Here is a 20,552-nt window from a genome sequence, read left to right as displayed (position 1 = left end):
GCCGCTGCCTCCTTTCTTTCTCCCCTCGCTCTATTCTCCTTCCTTTCTCCCCTCCCCTGCACCACCCGCCCCTCTGCCGCTCGCGCGCGCCCCTCACCTCGTCCGAGACCGCCGGAGACCCCCACCCTCTCCTCTACCCCACCACCGTCGGCGCCCCCACCTTTTGCTTCGTTCCCAAGCAGCCGAAACCCTAGCCCGCGGCGCAGCCATGGCGACCGAGCTCTGGATTCGCCAGACAAAGTATGCCCCCTGCCTCCTCGTGCCCGACCGCTCGCTCTGCCTCAACCTCGCCGTCTTGTAGGACCTGCGCGGCTGCCTCCAGGACCGCGTCTTCGCGCTCGAGGAGGACCTCCATGCCGCCGCCCAATGCATCGCCCTCCTCAGGGTCAGTCCGCCCCCCTTCCCCCCTCCCCCGTCCATTCTGCGGTGGCGGTTACTCGCGCACTATACCTGTTTGCCAGAATGCCTGATGGATCGGAATGGCCCCATGCCGTGCGTGCAGAACGAGTCGGCGATGAACACGGAGGGGATCTGGTGCTGCGTGGAGGAGAAGCAGGTCGTGACGGCCGCGCGCGACCAGCTCGCCGCCCAGCCAGGCTCGAGAAGGAGTGCGGCCTCTACGAGCGCGACCTCAAGCGCGCCATGGAGTCATGTGATGAGCTCGCCTAGGAGAGCGACGACCTACGCAAGCGCCTCAGGGACGCCCCCGACGTCAGTAACATCACCACACCCCGTATCCCTTTCCTTGCTCATATTATCAGTCGATTTCATGCTTGATGGCTCATGTTATCCACTGATTGCTACATTCTGGATATGATTTACTGTATGATCTTGTGTGCTCTCCCATTGGGAAAGGAAAATTAGTTAGTTGTGTCAGTTGATGACTAATTATATCTTCCACGGATTTTAATCACTTGATGCATATTCAGTTTGAGTAGTTGGTCTTGTTACATTGTTTGTTTTTGGTCTGTCAATGGTAGTAGAGCTCCATCACCTTCAATCAGGTGATTTGGTGTTGGATCAACTGTAGAGATCCATCACCATCATTGAACACTCTGCTTGCTTGCATGATACTCCTGTATGCTACTGCGGTGGCTGCTTTGTATAATTACTAGTGCAGTGCTGTTTAACCAACCTGGTCCTCCAAAATTCATCTTACTCACGCGCAGCTTACTGAACAAGTGCAAGCGCCGCAGAGGGACAAGAATATACTCAAGACCAACCTAAAAAAAGCAGAGGAGGTAACATGTTATCTCACTCTTGTAGTTGCAACACCTATGTTCTGTACCTGCAACTTATCGCCCTCTCAGTGAACATTGCTTCATGCAACACTAATGTAGTCTTGACAGTTTGAAGTTTCTTTTGCATGTTTAATTCAAGGTTAAGTTATTCGAGGAGAAAAGAGTTGTGGACGAAGCCAACAAGACGCTACTGTGCTTATTGGAGAAGGAGCAGAAACATCGGTCCGAAAGGAAGCACTCCGCCAGCAATTCCAACAAGGTAAAAGCACCAACCAACCCAACCATAAAAGCTCAAGTGTTTACTGATTTAATTTAATCTAGTACACACACAGCACAGGCAGAACAACTGTTAGGTGAAACCTGAATTACCCTACTATCTGGCTACCTTGACTACATTAACAATGTCATTCTTGGTGCTGCAGCAGAAGCGCAAGTCGTCGAGCCTGAAGGACACGAGCACGGTCGGCCTAGCCATCGATTTCAACAACACAGGTGCATGCAGCCAAACTCCCCAGACTGTAGGGTGCACAAGAAGTGAACCCAGCCGGTTGTCCTGACATTCTCTTCTAGGTAGCTTGAACTGAAGTGAACTGAACAATCCACCCTTATGCATCTGGGCTACTTGCCTCATCTGACTAACTTGCTGGGTTAATTTGGTTGGTTCTTGTTGGTAGAACCTCGGTCATGTAGCCTGCATTTTCCATTTTCCTCTTCCTATTGGTAGCTGCCTGTGTCTATCATGATCCTTTCATGAGAAAAATTAGGAGTGTTACCTTGGTAATGCCACACATCCCGTCTCCTTTCCCCCCTGCAATCTAGTCTAGTTTAAAATATACATTTCCTTGTCTGCTCTTGTGAGCTCTTCCCATTAGGAAACTTGGCTAGCTGCCCATATCATTTGATGAACTATACTATTATCCACTGCTTTTAATCAGCTGATGATGCATATTAAGTTTGGCTGATTTTGTTACATACATACATGACTTTGTTTTGGTCTGGCAACTCAACTGTGATGCCATTGCTGCTGCTCTGTAGAACTTCTGTATGTTCAGAGCATGCATCCTAATTGTCAATCTCGAGAATGCACTTCCGTATGTTTTTGATGTCAAACACTTATGCATGACTAATGGTTAAGTTGATACAATTTCTTTAGTAGATAAGCTTGGAAACTTAGACTACAGATGTAGCGACCCGACCCGAATGGGTCAAGTCTCTGTGCTTACGTGTCATCCCTGGATCGGTATGCTGACACACATAGTACTCGAAGGATTTATAACAGAGGTAAATCACATGTATAAAGTAACGTAAATACTATTACCTCAATCCATATAGCGGAAGCAGCAAGGTTGTTGATTCCCATCAACACCAACGGCAAAGTTGAGTGTAGAAATCGTAACCCTAACGTATCACTTACTCGTCGTAAGATAACCTGCAACATAAGACGTTGCAGCCCGAAACGGGTCAGTACATTGAATGTACTGGCAAATTCACACCATAGAGAATGATGAACAATGGATATCACTACATGCATATTTGGTTGGTGGAAAAGCTCTATGGTTATAAGGTTTTTTTGCGTAAAGCCAATTTTTCCCTATTGCAAAGGAATAAATTTATTTAACTATCACGGTGGTTGTTGAACATTGAGAATGGTTGACAGCATTCTCAATCCCAATTAAAAATAATTAAAACCCAACAACATTAATTAGAAGTAACATGATGAGATTCACATGATATTCAAGTACTAGATACTCAAGTTGTCCATAACCGGGGACACGGCTAATCATGATTAGTTTGTACACTGTGCAGAGGTTTGCGCACTTTTCCCCACATGACTCGATCGCCTTCGTTTGTTTTCTCGCACTACACGGTGTTTGAGAAATGGATGACCGAGACATAGTCTTTCAGAAGCGCTAGCACCTTACATGTGGGGTAGACCGTACCACCTACAACCCCTACATCTGCTAGTCCACCCCGTAAGAGTTCGCACAACTTAGTCAACTATGCCAGAGCCCATAGTAGCATGTGGCTGCACACGGAAGTTTCTAGCATGAATTATCTTATGATCCCTTTGAACCTGGGTGGCGGTCCAAAAAAAATAGGCCAGTCCTGATAGACATCAGGTGCCTCAATCCACCCAGATGTGTGTTTAAGTTGCCACCTTAGATAAACCATTAAAATTATCAACTCACATCTGTCATGGATATCACTCACCCAATCCACATCTACTAGCATAGCATGGCATAATAAGCAAACATACAAGTAACTCCCAAGGGTTTGATAATGAACAAGTAATAGGTACTACCTCATCTACTTCCCATCCCACAGTTTAATTAGATCCTAATCATGCAATGTGTGAGGATTGATCTAATGCAATAAAACTGGGTTGTAGAAAAGGTATGATCAAAGTGTGAACTTGCCTGCAATGTAGATGAAGATGATTCGCACTTAAAACTCTTGATAGATCTACTCGTCACACTCCGGTCAATCTATCATAAGCAAGCAATAGTAACCACACAATAAGTACTCATCTAATGCACAAGTCAAACTCGAACGAGAGAACGAACCAGAAGGTTCAACATAAGAACTCCGGTTGCAAAGAAAGAAAGAAAGAACCGAATAAAGAAATGGAAAACAAACGGTGGAAGAAAAGAACTCGGTTCTAGCAAGTTGAAACTAGGTCAAATTTTACCGGGGAAAAAACTTGTTTAAGTTGATTAGACGGAACGGCGGTTTCAAAACGAAACTCCAGGCGCTTGAATCACCTAATTCCGATAAACGGGCGAGAAGATAAACTAGAATGAAGATCGGATCTGAGATCGCGATCGCGGAATAAATCCGACGAAAAGAAAGAGACGAACGGTTAAACTAACGGGCATCGTTAACCAGGAATAATCGATGATCACGTTCGTTGAGACGAACGGTCCGAAAGAAGAACGAAAACCGATCTAGGGTTTTCGGAAAAGAAACCGAAAAAGAAAACGGAAAACCGATCTAGGGTTTCGGATAAGAAAACCGGAATGGTTTCTTTTAAAAGAACCGAACAGCGGGGAAGAAAAAGAGAGGCGCGGGGCTACCTCCGGTGAGGCAGGGCGAACGGTCGTGACGGCGGCGTGCTAGGGCGGCGGCGGCGGCGCTATAGGGGCGGCGGCGGCGGGTGAGGGGCGCGGGGTGGGGCGCGGCTTGGGGAGGCGGCGGCGTGGGCGAGGTGCGGCGGCGGCGCTAGGGCACAAGGGCGGCGACGCGGCGTGGGCAAGGTGCGGCGGCGCGGGTGTGGGGTGGCGCGCCAGCGGTCTAGGGCGCGGGGTGTGGTGCGGTGGAGGGCTTGGGGCTTGATTTGATGGGTTTAGAGGGGGGTGCTTGGGTATTTATATTGGGGAGGGGGGGTTTACTTGGAGTAGGGGACAAGAATTAGACTAGGAATAGGAATAACGAAATAAGGAAAAAGGGGCAAGGGGCGCCCTAGAATCCTTTTAGGATTCGGTACAGGAGCAAGAGGCGGCGGCCGGCTCCCTTCGCTGGCTCCTGGCGCGCGCGAGGCTGGGGCGCAGCGGCCTGGCCTGGGCCTTGGTCCAGTTGTGTTTTTTTAACTGATTTCGCGCGCAGAAAAACAAAAAAAAACTAAACTAAACGGACTCTAAAATTCTAAAAGTAAATTTTTCCCGACTCCTAAAAATGAGTCGAACAAAATGAACTTTTCTCCGGACCTAAAATGCAATTTTCGAAAACGTGCATTTTTCCCTATCCGAATAAAATGCAAACAAAACTCCGGCAAAACCAAAATTGATCTATTTATTAAATCTTCATTTTTCCTATATTTTGGGAAAGTCATATTATTCCCTCTCTCACATTTTGATATCGGAAAAATAATTGAAGATGAAATAAATAAATCAAATGATCCTCTTTTCAAATTCGAGAAAACTCTCAAATATGAAAATAACGAAATCTCCAACTCTCTCCAAAGGTCCTTGAGTTGCGTGAAATTTCTAGGATCGGGCAAAATGCAAGAAAATAAGATATGCATGATGATCTAATGTATAACATTCCAAATTGAAAATTTGGGATGTCTTGTAGCGACCCGACCCGAATGGGTCAAGTCTCTGTGCTTACGTGTCATCCCTGGATCGGTATGCTGACACACAAAGTACCCGAAGGATTTATAACAGAGGTAAATCACATGTATAAAGTAACGTAAATACTATTACCTCAATCCATATAGCGGAAGCAACAAGGTTGTGGATTCCCATCAACACCAATGGCAAAGTTGAGTGTAGAAATCGTAACCCTAACGTATCACTTACTCGTCGTAAGATAACCTGCAACATAAGACGTTGCAGCCCGAAATGGGTCAGTACATTGAATGTACTGGCAAATTCACACCATAGAGAATGATGAACAATGGCTATCACTACATGCATATTTGGCTGGTGGAAAAGCTCTATGGTTATAAGGTTTTTTGCGTAAAGCCAATTTTTCCCTACTGCAAAGGAATAAATTTATTTAACTATCATGGTGGTTGTTGAACATTGAGAATGGTTGACAGCATTCTCAATCCCAATTAAAAATAATTAAAACCCAGCAACATTAATTAGAAGTAACATGATGAGATTCACATGATATTCAAGTACTAGATACTCAAGTTGTCCATAACCGGGGACACGGCTAATCATGATTAGTTTGTACACTCTGCAGAGGTTTGCGCACTTTTCCCCACATGACTCGATCGCCTCCGTTTGTTTTCTCGCACTACACGGTGTTTGAGAAACGGATGACCGAGACATAGTCTTTCAGAAGCGCTAGCACCTTACATGTGGGGTAGACCGTACCACCTACAACCCCTACATCTGCTAGTCCACCCCGTAAGAGTTCGCACAACTTAGTCAACTATGCCAGAGCCCATAGTAGCATGTGGCTGCACACGGAAGTTTCTAGCATGAATTATCTTATGATCCCTTTGAGCCTGGGTGGCGGTCCAAAAAAAATAGGCAAGTCCTGATAGACATCAGGTGCCTCAATCCACCCAGATGTGTGTTTAAGTTGCCACCTTAGATAAACCATTAAAATTATCAACTCACATCTGTCATGGATATCACTCACCCAATCCACGTCTACTAGCATAGCATGGCATAATAAGCAAACGTAGAAGTAACTCCCAAGGGTTTGATAATGAACAGGTAATAGGTACTACCTCATCTACTTCCCATCCCACAGTTTAATTATATCCTAATCATGCAATGTGTGAGCATTGATCTAATGCAATAAAACTGGGTTGTAGAAAAGGTATGATCAAAGTGTGAACTTGCCTGCAATGTAGATGAAGATGATTCGCACTTAAAACTCTTGATAGATCTACTCGTCACACTCCGGTCAATCTATCGTAAGCAAGTAATAGTAACCACACAATAAGTACTCATCTAATGCACAAGTCAAACTCGAACGAGAGAATGAACCAGAAGGTTCAACTTAAGAACTCCGGTTGCAAAGAAAGAAAGAAAGAACCGAACAAAGAAACGGAAAACAAACGGCGGAAGAAAACAACTCGGTTCTAGCAAGTTGAAACTAGGTCAAACTTTACCGGGGCAAAAACTTGTTTAAGTTGATTAGACGGAACGGTGGTTTCGAAACGAAACTCCAGGCGCTTGAATCACCTGATTCCGATAAACGGGCGAGAAGATAAACTAGAAGGAAGATCGGATCTGAGATCGCGATCGCGGAATAAATCCGACGAAAAGAAAGAGACGAACGGTTAAACGAACGGGCGTCGTTAACCGGGAATAATCGGTGATCACGTTCGTTGAGACGAACGGTCCGAAAGAAGAACGAAAACCGATCTAGGGTTTTCGAAAAAGAAACCAAAAAAGAAAACGGAAAACCGATCTAGGGTTTCGGAAAAGAAACCGAAACGAAGAATCGGAGAGAAAAACCAGAAAAGAAAACCGGAACGGTTTCTTTTAAAAGAACCGAACCGCGGGGAAGAAAAAGAGAGGCGCGGGGCTACCTCCGGCGAGGCGGGGCGAACGGTGGCGATGGAGGCGTGCTACGGCGGCGCTATAGGGGCGGCGGCGGCGGGTGAGGGGCGCGGGGTGGGGCGCGGCTTGGGGAGGCGGCGGCTTGGGCGAGGTGCGGCGGCGGCGCTAGGGCACAAGAGCGGAGACGCGGTGTGGGCAAGGTGCGGCGGCGCGGGTGTGGGGTGGCGCGGCGGCGGTGTAGGGCGCGGGGTGTGGTGCGGTGGAGGGCTTGGGGCTTGATTTGATGGGTTTAGAGGGGGTGCTTGGATATTTATATTGGGAGGGGGGGGTTTACTTGGGGTAGGGGACAAGAATTAGACTAGGAATAGGAATAACGAAATAAGTAAAAAGGGGCAAGGGGCGCCCTAGAATCCTTTTAGGATTCGGTACAGGAGCAAGAGGCGGCGGCCGGCTCCCTTCGCTGGCTCCTGGCGCGCGCGAGGCTGGGGCGCAGTGGCCTGGCCTGGGCCTTGGTCCAGTTGTGTTTTTTTAACTGATTTCGCGCACAGAAAAACAAATAAAAACTAAACTAAACGGACTCCAAAATTCTAAAAGTAAATTTTTCCCGACTCCTAAAAATGAGTCGAACAAAATGAACTTTTCTCCGGACCTAAAATGCAATTTTCGAAAACGCGCATTTTTCCCTATCCGAATAAAATGCAAACAAATCTCCGGCAAAACCAAAATTGATCTATTTATTAAATCTTCATTTTTCCTATATTTTGGGAAAGTCATATTATTCCCTCTTTCATATTTTGATATCGGAAAAATAATTGAAGATGAAATAAATAAATCAAATGATCCTCTTTTCAAAATCGAGAAAACTCTAAAATATGAAAATAACGAAATCTCCAACTCTCTCCGAAGGTCCTTGAGTTGCGTGAAATTTCTAGGATCGGGCAAAATGCAAGAAAATAAGATATGCATGATGATCTAATGTATAACATTCCAAATTGAAAATTTGGGATGTTACAAACCTACCACCCTTAAAAGGAATCTCGTCCTCGAGATTCGGAGAGGCTAGCAAGAAAAGGTTAGGGTTTAGGGGTCTTCTCAAAATCCATCGATCATCAGACGGTGTCGAGGGTGCTACCACCCTTAGAAACGTTGTTACAGTCCCATCAATACTCATATACTCCATCCTTATTTTTGACAGGGCCGGCCTTCTCAGATCTTCAGTTTAATTCCTTTCTCTGGGCTCTTCCGGTGATTGCATAACCTTTACTCAATTCTTCTGTCATTTCCTCTTGGTAAGGTTATTCTGAGATTGGGTCTTCTTAGCTGACAGTCTGGCGCCAATTCTAAATAACTATCGATATCTCATGGTGGTTATCAATTTATGGTTTCTCCTGCAGGAAATGGGTCTGGGTTGATCCTCACCGTATAACCTACGGTTGGCAAAAAGCTGCCGTGTACAAGGGAAAAATACCTATACCATTCTAAGGCTTAAACAAGGTTTTGATCGTCGTCTCTCCACTATAGGTAAGTCTCTCAGATTTACCATCCCATATAGCAAGGCGAATAATAAGAGTAAGTCGGTATGGTGATCAATCCATCCCGCACCCAAATCTTTACCCTGTATACAGTTTAGCGAATCTCGCATTCTAGCACTCGGTCATCTTCACAAGCATTGCAGAACTTCTCTTGTCGACGAACCAAGTTCGGATAAATCCATAGATTCTGCAAGCCAAACAATCATCTATCGTTCCTTCACAACTCTCAGGTTTTTGCGTAAATCCTATAAGATCGTCTGTTGACAAAGGTATATCCACTTCCACGGTTTTTCCTTCAGCAAGAATGTGCTTGCTTCTTGGCAGGTTCTGGGGCCTGTGGGTTATAGCCCGTCTCATCACTTGTAGTCCTTGAACTTATCATCGGGCAACTGATCATTGTTCCAACTTCCTAGTATTCTTAAATCCATCCAATTGTACTGTCTTCCTTCCTTCTATTGGCACCAAACCAAGACGTGAGTACTCAGACTTGTCATGGGGTTGCCATTGCTCCATATTACCAACATCATACCTCCTTTATATCCAATAGTACTTCATCTCTTCATCCTCGTGGGATTTCCCACATACCGAGATAAAAACTTATACTTATGAAGTCCATATTCCACTTCGTGGAACATTATTATCCCTTCCAGGTTCAAGCGTCCTTACAGGGGAATATTGGCCATCTCTGCATGGCACTTCTTCAACTGGGAAACGTGAAACACATCCTGAACTCCTGACAGTCCTTCGGGTAACTCCAACTTGTAGGCTACTTCTCTCATACGCTCCAAAACTCGGTATGGTCCTACAAATCTCGGGGCTAACTTTACCTTAACTCCAATTCGTTTAACTCCTCGCAGAGGGAACACATGAAGACATGCTCGGTCTCCGATTTCATAGACTACCTCCTTGAGTTTTTTTTGAGTCTACATAACTCTTGTGCCTGGACTGAGCTACCTTCAGTCTATCTCGAATCAACTTAACATTTTCTTCTGACTCCTTTGATCACATTTGGTCCAACGGACGGTCTCCAACTTCATCCCACATACTCTTGGGGCATCACACATATCGAGACAAAACTCATATTCATTTTGTACGAAATCCACTCAGTGGAGTATGCTTATTTTTTCCAGGGGTCAATGGTTCTTACAGGGTACTACCACCCTTAAAATGTGCAAATCTTCCATAGACTATATTTCTCATATCCTCAGAAATGGTCAAAATCCTTATTCATAGAGTAACAACTCATAAAATCCATATCAGTACTAATGATGCTAACTTTATTCACTCTCAATTAATTACAATCTCTCGCTTTTCCATTACATGTCTCAACTCAACACCTCAAGAAAATGTTCTCACTTCTACTACTCCATTACTTCTGTTGCAAACTCAACTATCTAGCACAAATTTCCTTCTCCTTGCGGCATTCTCTGGCAAAGTGCCCTGCTCCTTTACACTAAAACATATTACTTTTGACAAGTATCGAGGTTTTCTTGTGATTATATAGCCTCCTTGGGTTCTTGGCTTCCTTTTTGGGCAACTGTGGAGGTAGTGCCCTGACTCCTTGCACCTATAATAGGTGATATGACTTAGGTCTTTCCTGGAATCCAATCTACTTCTCTTTCTGGACTTTTCCATTCCAATCAGGGCTTCTATTTCCTATGGGTCATACTCTACTTCCTCAGCTGGGAATTCTACTAGATTCCCATTCATACAATTCTGGGAGATGTGTCCTTCTTCTCCACATGAATAGCAAGACTTGGTGTAGGGTTTAATTGGTTCCTCTTTGGGTGTGTCCTTCACCTCGTCCTTCATCGCAGGTTCTTCTAAAATTTCCATGAGGGCTCCTTTCATTTCTTCGTTCTTCTGCTGGATGGTTCGTTGTACCATGGGGTAAATGTGACACTGAGCAGGATAGTGGGTAGTCCCTTCACACAAGAAACAAGTAATCTTCCTAGTTGGGCATTCTTCAACTGGGTGACTTCCTTCACAATTAGGGCATTCATCCTTGTGTTCTTTATGGGTGTGTCCGATTTCTCCACAAATCTTGCATGCACAAGGTTTCTTCATGTCCTTTCCATAAGGCTTCAACTTCTGGGACACAAACTGAGACTTTGGCAAGGTCAACTTAAATTCTTTCCAAGTGGTTACTCCTTGCCATCCATTGATGGTTTGATACATCCTCCACCAAGTAGCAGAACCTCTTTCAAAGCATTGAAGAGCATGCTGGGCCATATCCTTTTCGACTATAGGGTTGTTCTCCATATGATCCTCCATGTTCTGAATCCATCGGTCTGTCTCCAATTGGCTCATCGGTCTAGAAAATACAAGCTCCTCTCCATTCACCATCTATTGGGTCCATGGGTTTGGGGGTGAGATAAGAGAGATCAAGAGAGATACACACAATACAAACAAAAGTTTTGAAAAGACAGATTTTTGTTGTGGCTGTCGGAAAAACAACAAACAAATGACAGCTCACAATCGTCGCATCTAACGTAGGTATATAACAGGGGTTTGGTCTTCTAAAGGTCAATAAATCTTCAACGTCTCCAAACTCTTCAAGCCATGTTCATGCCTCCAATGGCTTCTTCCGATCATGCTTGTCTTCTCAAGTTCTTTTGCCAAATCATCTCTGTTGACATGAAATCTCTCGTGACATCCTTTAATATTCTGGAGTGGTATTTCAAACTTCTAGGTTTCAACATCCTTCACATGATCCATGGTCATACTGTCCTTCAGTTCTTGACAATTCTTCGGTATCTCGAGGTTGTAGCTCCTCCAGCTTGGCTACTCTCATCTTCAGGATCCTGAGTTCCTCATGAAATACTTCCTTGTCTAATATTGCTTCCTGCAGATCCCTCTTAACTTCTTGATGTAATACTCCAGATCCTAGTGATACACTAGCTAAGGTTAAAATTTCATCTTGCTGATAGGTGATCCATTAGCCTTCTACCATCCAATCCTTCCATGCATAGGCATGCTTAACTCAGCACGGTGACAATATCATAAGCGGGCGATAGCATCACGGATAACCATGTTTTTGCTCTTGTCATTCCCTATGAGCTCTCATTCCATTGTAGATATCTCCTGCCTTAGGGTTTCTTTGACAAAACTTCGAGTTCTCAACTCTCCATGTTTCAGTCTTTCTCCGATACACCTTGATCTCGGGTATTGACAACATCCATAGTCTGTCAAGTTCCATCAGGGTAGCAGTCCTAGGTCATACAAATCTGGGGATTCTTTAGAGCCTTCAAATTCTACTTGTCTTCGGCCTTCAACCGTTGTAGTTTCCATTATTCAGAGGCACGGAAAATACTCCTCATTCCGAAGTGGTCTTAGTTGTCCGATATCTTGTACTTCTTGGAGTGGTCTCATCAGTCGAATCTTCATGTGATCAAAAGGGGAAAGGGGTATGGTCTCACTAAAGGGAATTTTTTGAATAAAACTCAGAAGAGAAGAGAGGTAAAAGATCCTTTTGAAAGGGAAAGTTGTAGAGAAAAATCTTCGCTATGGGCTTGCCGGTTTCTAGGGTCACGTCCTACAGTCAACATGTGCTCTGATACCATCTTGTAGCGACCCGACCCGAATGGGTCAAGTCTCTGTGCTTACGTGTCATCCCTGGATCAGTATGCTGACACACACAGTACTCGAAGGATTTATAACAGAGGTAAATCACATGTATAAAGTAACGTAAATACTATCACCTCAATCCATATAGCAGAAGCAACAAGGTTGTGGATTCCCATCAACACCAACAGCAAAGTTGAGTGTAGAAATCGTAACCCTAACGTATCACTTACTCGTCGTAAGATAACCTGCAACATAAGACGTTGCAGCCCGAAACGGATCAGTACATTGAATGTACTGGCAAATTCAGACCATAGAGAATGATGAACAATGGCTATCACTACATGCATATCTAGCTGGTGGAAAAGCTCTATGGTTATAAGGTTTTTTGCGTAAAGCCAATTTTTCCCTATTGCAAAGGAATAAATTTATTTAACTATCATGGTGGTTGTTGAACATTGAGAATGGTTGACAGCATTCTCAATCCCAATTAAAAATAATTAAAACCCAACAACATTAATTAGAAGTAACATGATGAGATTCACATGATATTCAAGTACTAGATACTCAAGTTGTCCATAACCGGGGACACGGCTAATCATGATTAGTTTGTACACTCTGCAGAGGTTTGCGCACTTTTCCCCACATGACTCGATCACCTCCGTTTGTTTTCTCGCACTACACGGTGTTTGAGAAACGGATGACCGAGACATAGTCTTTCAGAAGCGCTAGCACCTTACATGTGGGGTAGACCGTTTCACCTACAACCCCTACATCTGCTAGTCCACCCCGTAAGAGTTCGCACAACTTAGTCAACTATGCCAGAGCCCTTAGTAGCATGTGGCTGCACATGGAAGTTTCTAGCATGAATTATCTTATGATCCCTTTGAACCTGGGTGGCGGTCCAAAAAAAACAGGCAAGTCCTGATAGACATCAGGTGCCTCAATCCACCCAGATGTGTGTTTAAGTTGCCACCTTAGATAAACCATTAAAATTATCAACTCACATCTGTCATGGATATCACTCACCCAATGCACGTCTACTAGCATAGCATGGCATAATAAGCAAATGTAGAAGTAACTCCCAAGGGTTTGATAATGAACAGGTAATAGGTACTACCTCATCTACTTCTCATCCCACAGTTTAATTAGATCCTAATCATGCAGTGTGTGAGGATTGATCTAATGCAATAAAACTGGGTTGTAGAAAAGGTATGATCAAAGTGTGAACTTGCCTGCAATTTAGATGAAGATGATTCGCACTTAAAACTCTTGATAGATCTACTCGTCACACTCCGGTCAATCTATCGTAAGCAAGCAATAGTAACCACACCATAAGTACTCATCCAATGCACAAGTCAAACTCGAACGAGAGAACAAACCAGAAGGTTCAACTTAAGAACTCCGGTTGCAAAGAAAGAAAGAAAGAACCGAACAAAGAAACGGAAAACAAACGGCGGAAGAAAACAACTCGGTTCTAGAAAGTTGAAACTAGGTCAAATTTTACCGGGGAAAAAACTTGTTTCAGTTGATTAGACGGAACGGCGGTTTCGAAACGAAACTCCAGGCGCTTGAATCACCTGATTCCGATAAACGGGCGAGAAGATAAACTAGAACGAAGATCGGATCTGAGATCGTGATCGCGGAATAAATCCGACGAAAAGAAAGAGACGAACGGTTAAACGAACGGGCATCGTTAACCGGGAATAATCGGTGATCACGTTCATTGAGATGAACGGTCCGAAAGAAGAATGAAAACCGATCTAGGGTTTTCGGAAAAGAAACCGAAAAAGAAAATGGAAAACCGATCTAGGGTTTCGGAAAAGAAACCAAAACGAAGAATCAGAGAGAAAAACCGGAAAAGAAAACCGGAACGATTTCTTTTAAAAGAACCGAACCGCGGGGAAGAAAAAGAGAGGCGCGGGGCTACCTCCGGCGAGGCGGGGCGAACGGTGGCGATGGCGGAGTGCTAGGGCGGCGGCGGTGGCGCTATAGGGGCGGCGGCGGCGGGTTAGGGGCGCGGGGTGGGGCGCGGCTTGGGGAGGCGGCGGCGTGGGCGAGGTGCAGCGGCGGCGCTAGGGCACAAGGGCGGCGGCGCGGCGTGGGCAAGGGCTGGTGTGGGGTGGTGCGGCGGCGGTCTAGGGCGCGGGGTGTGGTGCGGTGGAGAGCTTGGGGCTTGATTTGATGGGTTTAGAGGGGGGTGCTTGGGTATTTATATTGGGGAGGGGGGGTTTACTTGGGGTAGGGGACAAGAATTAGACTAGGAATAGGAATAACGAAATAAGGAAAAAGGGGCAAGGGGCGCCCTAGAATCCTTTTAGGATTCGGTACAGGAGCAAGAGGCGGCGGCCGGCTCCCTTCGCTGGCTCCTGGCGCGCGCGAGGCTGGGACGCAGCGGCCTGGCCTGGGCCTTGGTCCAGTTGTGTTTTTTTAACTTATTTCGCGCGCAGAAAAACAAAAAAAAACTAAACTAAACGGACTCCAAAATTCTAAAAGTAAATTTTTCCCGACTCCTAAAAATGAGTCGAACAAAATGAACTTTTCTCCGGACCTAAAATGCAATTTTTGAAAACGCGCATTTTTCCCTATCCGAATAAAATGCAAACAAAACTCCGGCAAAACCAAAATTGATCTATTTATTAAATCTTCATTTTTCCTATATTTTGGGAAAGTCATATTATTCCCTCTCTCATATTTTGATATCGGAAAAATAATTGAAGATGAAATAAATAAATCAAATGATCCTCTTTTCAAATTCGAGAAAACTCTCAAATATGAAAATAACGAAATCTCCAACTCTCTCCGAAGGTCCTTGAGTTGTGTGAAATTTCTAGGATCGGGCAAAATGCAAGAAAATAAGATATGCATGATGATCTAATGTATAACATTCCAAATTGAAAATTTGGGATGTTAAACAGACTATTAAACTTTTACTGATTTAGACTATAGAATTTTTAATCTTAGACTACTGGTTTATCTATGTCTCATATCATGGATTTGACCTGTACCATGCATTACACATGTGTTGATACAATCATATAGCTTATCTGATCAAACAATCTGTTCATGTTATCTTTACCTGCTGCTCTTATACCTTACCAAAACAAAAATAATTCTAACTGGGAGTAGTTTTTTTGTTCAGATTCTGTATTTATTACTACTGACATATTGTCGTGATTTACTTTTTGTACTGAATAAATCTTTTTTATATTCACAGGTTTTAGCGATCAGCCGCAACTCTTTCATCAAAGGTGCATGGTGCAACCGAGGACAAGCACATCATGTCCAACCAAGGTGCATGGTGCTTGCAATTAACGAACAGGAGGTCTATGAAATTTGAAGTTCAAAGCCGGATAGCCCTACTCAGCAAAGAGTCGTCTCTTTTGTTTGACTGTAATAGACTGTAAATATTGTTATATTGTAATAGTAGGCATATTTGGGTTGTAATAGACTATGTACAGATTGTAGTAGACTTAGTTAGTGTTATTTGATGAACTACATTTGTACTGTTCCGTTTGAAATATTGATTATGTATGTGATTTGAAAATGTGTGCAATGGAAACCTGACTTGTGGGACCCACTTATGAGAATAATCTGAGCAATTTTGAATTTTCTGTCAAGTGGGCCTAATGTGTGAGAATATGACAAATGGGACCAGCCCCAAAATATAATGGCCCAAACAAAGTTAAAAGGCCCCGGCCCAGAAATAAAGGCTGAAATGGGCTTGGCCTATGTAACTGGCAGGAAAAAATATATTAAAAAGGCCAAATTGTTGGGCTAGGCCCATGTAGAAAATCGAATTGGACCGGCCTGAATCTTGTGCCACATCAGATTGCCACGCTGGATGCCTACGTGGCCCGGGGAGGTTGCTAGTGACTAACACGCCACAGTAGATGTATTTTGGTCATAAATGTCTACGACCATTCCAGAAGAAAGGTCGCTATAGTCAGTTTATGACCGCCAGCTTTTGACCTTATGTTTTTTATCACAAAAAGGTCACAAATTGAAAACAGTGACCATTCAGTGACCAATAGTGCTGGTCACAAGTTGACATATTTCTTGTAGTGTATGTTGCTCATATCGTGTGTATGGTGTCTCGCATTGCTATGTCATTTCATTAGTTTAGACATGCTTTGTGTGAATGCCACCTATTCAGTGTCTAATTACCATATATGTGAATTATGCATTGCCATCTTGTTGCAAGGCATTATATTTGTGAATTATACAATGCTATCTTGTTGCAAAGGCATTATATATGTGAATTATGCAATGCCATGCTGTTTAGCCAATCATCATGTATGTGAATTATATCATGCTATCATTTTTTTGTATTATGTGTTCCATTTGGCGACAACGTTTGTATATTCAACTACTCTTCCTGTGCATCAGCCATTTGAAGCGGTGATGGAAGTATTTGGAGTGAAAACAAGGTACTCAGAGTAGACAATGCTACCTGCTGAAGCAGACATCTTGCTGGTTACAGAGAGCTCCTCAGAGGAGGATTCAGAGACTGATGATCAGTCCTATTTTCCCCTTGAGGTCTATGCTCAAACTTGGCAGGGTTATATTACCCATGTCATGCATGTTGTCTTGCATTGCTTAGTTTTTACATTATATATGGATTGGCATCTGCTTACTTGCTTACTATATAAATCATATATTTGAATTATATCATGCCATCATGTTTACATAGTACATACACATCATCTATCTGAATTATGGCATGGCAACCCATTTAATAAAGACATCATATAGTTATATCATCTCATCCTGTTTAGTGTTTACAGTCATCATATTTTGAATTATGGCATTCTATCCGTGAATGTATGTGAATTATGGCATGCCAACCTATTTAATAAACACATTATATAGTTATGTCATGTCATCCTGTTTACATAGTCTCATATTTTGAACTATGTCTTTCCATCTTTTTTAGTTAGCCATCATAATGTGAAATTGTGTCATGCTATCTTGTTTAGTTAGCCATCATATATGTGAAATTGTGTCATGCTATCCTGTTTGGTTAGACAACATAAATATGAATTATTTCATGCCCTCTTTTATTCCCCACTATCCATTGCACCTGTCTATCATACTATGTCTATACTTTCAATTACTTTTCTTGTTTATCTGCCATTTGAATTGGAGAGCGTGATGGCAGTATCTAAGGGAGTAATAACACGGTCTTCAGAAAAGATAGTGCTACCAGTTGATGCAAATAGAACCACGGTTGTACTTGCCCAAGGACTAGATCCACCACACATAACCCAGACTCTCGCAGATTGTACCCCTACCCAGTTGGACAGAGAACCAGCTACACCCCTTCTAACCCCAACCCCGGCAGATAGTAACCCAGTTCCAGTTGACACAACACCGTCTCCACCACAGAGCACCCAAACACGAGCAGTTAGTAAGGGAACTGCAGTGCCCAAAGCACAAGGACCACCACTCCGAATCCCAACTCAACACTTAAAGGAGAAGAAGATTTGTTCTCAGGTCAGGTTCTGTAGCTATGGTTCATACTCCTTTGCTCTTGCATGACTGTATTTACTCATACCAACTATTTTCAAATTTGAAGGATGGATTTGAAACTCCAATGGCGCAACAGGTATGTTTTAAACCTGTTTTAAATGGTTTGCTGGTGTAACCTGCTCTATGTTGATTTTAGTTTCAATTGAATAAACAGTTATGTTCTCATGTCATGCACATTACAAGTGTTGTTATTGCTCTATAGTTACCCACACTTATATTCTATCTATTCTGCTTTATCTTGAACAAATATTATTTGAACTGTGTCTCTATGTTGATTTGGCAACAAAAACGAGAATGATATAGACCATAAAGTGACCATGGTACATAGATATATGTTTGTTTCATGTTGTTATCCTGTCCACTTTACTACTGAACTAATTTACCAAAATGAGTTTCATGTACAACATGGTAAACATGTGATGTGTCTGCTTGTTTCTCTTTTAGAATGCAGACAAAATATTGGAGAACAGTACCGCGTTATCAAATGGTAAAGGAAGTAATGCAGATAAGGTTAAAGATAGTGAGACATCCCTTTTGGTCTCCAAGAAAGCTGATAAAAACTATGTTGACGACAGTGAGGGAACCCAAAAGTCATGTCTTGATGTAGTGTTCGAGTTACTGGCCACTACTGCTGGCACAAGCTCTTCGAACTCGATGCCTGAATCAGTTCGTCTTCTTGAGTCTCAACTTCAAGTTGAAAGACATCGATCAGATGTGCTGCAACAGGAAGCTGAAGGACTGAGGAAGTCCCTGTAGAATTCAGATGCATATTTTCTGGTGCAACAGCAAGCGCTGGAGGATTTAAGTGCCAAACAAGAGAAAGGTAATAAGCTTGCTAAGCATCTTGCCAGCATTACGGGTACCCAGGATATTGTTTCTTGAGATCTTATGAAGTGGTTTCAGTTCTGGATTTGTTTTGCTGCGACGTTTATTTGCGCTGGTCGCCAACTTTGACAACCAGTGTATATGATATGTTGCTTTGTTCCCTATATTTGCACTGGTGGCAAACTTTGATGCCCAATGGATGTAATATGTGTAATAGCCATGATAGCGTAGCGTTAGTTGCTTGCTTATTTATTTCCTTGTTGTCTTGTTTATTTGTTTGCTTGTAGTCATTGCAGTTCTTTTTCCGCGGTTAGCTAGTGGCTGCAATAACCTATTTTTTAAAACTAGGCCACAATAACCATGGGCTAATATTGACTGTAGTGACACTGGGCCTCCTACTGGCCGTAGAAACAGTGGGCCTTCTACGGGCCGTAGAAACAATGGGCCTTCTACGGGCCATAGAAACAATGGGCATTCTGCGGGCCGTATTATCAACGGGCCTTATACGGGCCGTATAATCGATTGGCCAAACATGGGCCAAACAGACCGCATTATGGCCGTAAACGGGCTAGAGTTGGAATCGTCCGTTCATGGGCCTACCATAACGGGCCATTGTTAATAGGCTGTATTTGATGATGCTATGAAATCGTCCCAACATATTAATGGACCACAAACAGGCCGACTGTAACCACAGGCTGAATTTGGCCCACAAGTAGAAAATGACAGTAACGGGCCGTAAGTAAACGAATGCTGGAAATGAGCCCAAGAATAAATGGGCTCTGCAAAGGCCGAAAGATAACATGGGCTGGAAACGACCCAACGGAATAACGGGCCGTTAATGGGTGTAAAGTGATACACTCTTCATTACGGGCCAGATTCACCATGGGCCATTAGTAGGCCAAGAGTTACATAGGGCCTCATATGGGTCGAAAGACGTCATGGGCCATACATGGGCCAGAAGTGAAAACGGGCTGCAATCATATTGGATGGCCCAGATGACGCTACTGGCCCTAATTTGGATAGGGTGTAACGGGCCTTGGGTTAGCGGGCTGTAAATGGGCTATATTCGAACAGGCCGTTAACAGGCTTTCCATGGGGCGGCCCACCAGCTTTTGACCAAGTCAAATGGGCCGGCCTTTTCACAGGAATGGGCCTCTGTTGGGCCGTGCCACGTGTCGACGTATCATAGGCGCCTTCCGTCCAATGAGTGGTTGACATCTGTCCCAACGATGAGCATACACGTGTTTCCTCTAGCCAATGATGATTTTACACGTGGAAAATCCCCATTGGTCGAGGCTGTTAACGGGTTATCAGATCCAAAACCCGACCCAATAGCTTAACGGCGTTCCGTTACGGTGGATGCCACGTGTCGGTCACCTTTGATGAAAGCACTTCTGTGACGCGCGATTTATCGTCATGGAAGTGGACACTTTCGTGATGATAATTTTGGTAATGTCATGGAACACTTCTACTACAACACAGGTATGACTATCTTGATTCTGTCATAAATTTGTCATGGATGTACATGCATGACAACAAAAGCGACCTACTGTGACAAATACGTATCATCACGAAAGTGTATTTTTTTGTAGTGTAGGCCGCTGAGGGTATGCCTTTGTGGATCCATATGGAATTATAGCCTCCGGCTGATTTGGGTATCCGGACCCTGATGGTCGTGCAAAAATCATCATACCTTTGCTGTCAGTCTAACCCTTTAACGGTCACGATTTTCATTGTGAGGATACCTTTCTGGAATAACTTGGCCACACCTGTCGTTGATTCTTCGTATGACCAGGGACATGATTAGTGCAATATTTTTGATATTATTCCTTGTGCCTGTTTTCTGACCTGGGTCCGCTCACATATGACATATACCGGGGTTTGTAGCTGTA

The 20,552-nt window shown here is 43.7% G+C and overlaps 1 pseudogene; it reads left to right on the top strand.

Moving 5' to 3' along the window:
• Nucleotides 1-208: 208 nt before the first annotated feature.
• On the top strand, nt 209-1,798 carry LOC123101911 (uncharacterized; annotated as a pseudogene).
• Nucleotides 1,799-20,552: the final 18,754 nt, after the last annotated feature.

This window comes from Triticum aestivum, chromosome 1A (assembly GCF_018294505.1).
Source record: "Triticum aestivum cultivar Chinese Spring chromosome 1A, IWGSC CS RefSeq v2.1, whole genome shotgun sequence".
Classification (NCBI taxonomy): Eukaryota; Viridiplantae; Streptophyta; class Magnoliopsida; order Poales; family Poaceae; genus Triticum; species Triticum aestivum.
This window is presented reverse-complemented; position numbering and strand designations above follow the sequence as displayed.